This window comes from Peromyscus leucopus, chromosome X (assembly GCF_004664715.2).
Source record: "Peromyscus leucopus breed LL Stock chromosome X, UCI_PerLeu_2.1, whole genome shotgun sequence".
NCBI lineage: Eukaryota > Metazoa > Chordata > Mammalia > Rodentia > Cricetidae > Peromyscus > Peromyscus leucopus.
The window spans coordinates 116,809,774-116,812,552 of NC_051083.1; the positions used below are offsets into that span (position 1 = coordinate 116,809,774).

At 44.9% G+C, this 2,779-nt stretch overlaps 1 pseudogene; it reads right to left on the reverse strand.

Annotated features, from left to right (window-relative positions):
* Nucleotides 1–1,469: 1,469 nt before the first annotated feature.
* LOC114705288 lies at nucleotides 1,470–1,666 on the reverse strand (annotated as a pseudogene).
* Nucleotides 1,667–2,779: the final 1,113 nt, after the last annotated feature.

A 2,779-nucleotide genomic window follows, 5' to 3' on the forward strand; every position in this document is an offset into this window, starting at 1 on the left:
GACTCACTTAAAACACCCCACTTTTTAACTCCACTTCCTCCAGAAGCAAGCAGTCAGTAGAGCAAAGGAACCAAAGTGCCTAACCGTACACCACCCTCTTTTTTAGTTCCACACCTGGACTACACAGAGTGAACGGTTTCTGATTAGCTTTGTGCCCGATTTCATCACCCGTGCAAAGCCACCGTCCCTGGTCCATCCTCCCAAGGGAGACATACCACCAGTGAAACAACTCCTTGGGCATGGGATCAGAGTACTGCATGTGTGTGAGGTCCCTGGTGGTACAGAACAGAGATGGGATAGAAAAGAAGGAGATCAGGAGGTCAGATAGGGTCATGAGACACCACAGGAGACAGAGAGGAAACAGGACGTGCAGGAGAGAGAGAAAGCCATGAGCCACGTGGCACAACATAGATTAATAGAAATGGGTTAAATTAAGTTATAAGAGCTAGTTAGAAACAAGCCTAAGCTAAGGACAAGCTTTCATAATTAATAAGAAGTCTCCATGTCATTATTTGGGAGCTGGCAGTACAGAGAAAGACTGCTACACTCAACTTCATAGTGAGTTCCAGGCCAGCCAGAGCTACATAGAAAGACTCCATCTCAAAAGAATATTTTGAATGTGACCCTGGGCTTCCAAATCATTTGAAGATATGTTTCACTTGTCAAAGTAGGAGCAAACCACACACTTCACCCTTTTTGCTTGTTTTGTGTTTTTAAGATGAGGTGTCACCCTATACCCTGGCTAGTATGGAACTCTCAGCAATCCTTCTGCCTCCAACCTCTTCAGTGCTAGGATTACATATGTGGACCACCATGCCCAGCTCAAGAACATAGTATTAAAGTGTTAGCTGAAGTTCTATCGTATAAACCTGTAAGCACATGGTTCTTAGAACTCCCTTCCTCCATTTCCTCTGGACCTCACATATGGTGGGGATCGGTTTGTCTGCCATAGTAGCTGTATATTATGGAATCTGCTGAAGGAAGGTGGTGAGCTGCTGTTCTCATTCAGGCCTGCACTTCTATTTGAGTCCAGATGTGATTACATTACATTAAATCCTACCCATGGCCCTGATATGGAATAGGAAAGATGACTGCAGTTTAAGTTAATCATCCTACACTGCATGAGCTCCCTTCTACCTCCCAGAGGCACACAACTACCCATGATGATACAAGGTGAACTTTGATTGGTTTTGCCGGGAGGGGGCGATCCTAGATTTCTTGCTCACACTTTTTTTTGTTTGTTTTGGGTGCTGCTGGACATCAAACCCAAGGTTTAATGTGCTCCACTATTGAGATGCATACCCAGCTCTTCCATCCCCACATTTTGATTATTAAGTCAATTCTCTTCTGTGAGGTTATTGTTATCTCCCTGTCATCCACAGGCTCCAGAGGACTCTGACTACAACTCATCTTGCTTCTGAGCTAGCTAGGCAGTCCTGAGCTCCCCATCACTGCTAAGGGTTGGGCACACAGGGAAAGCTCATATTTTTGTTTTATTTTATTTTTATATTTAATGTTTCATTTCCCATACTACCACAAATTATGCTATCCGGTTTCCCACATTTGGGGAAATCCCAGGGCTCAGCACAGCTGTGTGCACTGGATAAGCCTCACTCTGAGAAAAAACACCTTCCTGATCATAGTACACCTCCTGCCAGGTGGTTATTAAGGGAGGTTTCAGAGATGATGAGAGGCACACATTGGCAGAGAGAAGAAGGGAAGACATTTGCAACAGAGTACCTGGAGTGTGGACAGGCTCACTGGGGAAATAAACAGGCACCAGGCATAGCTTGGTCATAGCCCAGTGCACGGCACATACTCCGTATAAAGCAAATATGAATTGACTAAAATAACAACAAAGTAATCAGTAAAGAAACGCTAATAAAGTAATCAGTAAAGTAGGGAGTACAGCTATGAAAAAGAGGGTGAAGTGTTTGGACTCAGCACTAGGGGTAACTGGGAGCTATTGAGAGTTCTTGAGCAGAAGAGTGATTTGGTAAATGTTGTGCTTCAGGGACTTATGTCTCATAGAAAAGAGACTAAAAAGACCTTACTGTTTCCTTCTGCCCCCCCCCCAACTGCCTGTAACATGAGCCTGGCTATCCCTCTGTTTCTCAACAAGGGAGATCTCCAAGCTAGAGGAAAAATGGTTTTTGTGACTTGTCATTGTCATTCAGTTTTCCGTGTATTGGATTTTGTATTTTCTCCACATTGCAGTGCCTGGACCTGGGGACAAGTGCCATATGCCACATACCAGATTTTACAGAACTGACTGAGCCATAGGCCTTAATACTGCTGGGGCTAGGGACTGCTCATCGAAGTAATGGAAGCTTTTATATGCAGAGACGTTTACGGCTCACTACAAGAGATGTTTCTCTTGCCTTGCAATCTGAATCACTGAAAACACTTTCATATCAACTGCTGGATTTTTGGAGCTATAGCCGTCCCATAGGACCAATTTGTAAACACACAACTAATTCCAATAGGACTCGTCTACCAGAGCCTTAAATTGTCAAGAGCTCCCTGCCCAATTGCCCCAAGCTAATAGAATTGGCATACCTTCCAGTATTTGCACTGAAGCGTTCACACTGCTCGACCAGAAGGAGAGACAAACAGATGTGCATGCTGGCAGCTAAGTGAAACCTGCTCCACACAACATGGCTCCAGGTCTCCTAAGCCGCTCCTCTCACTGATGAACCATTGGCAATGCCATTGAAGGGGTCCGGAAGAGGGACAGTCCTTGTCTTTAGTTGTGTGCCCACTGCTGAACCCACCAGGC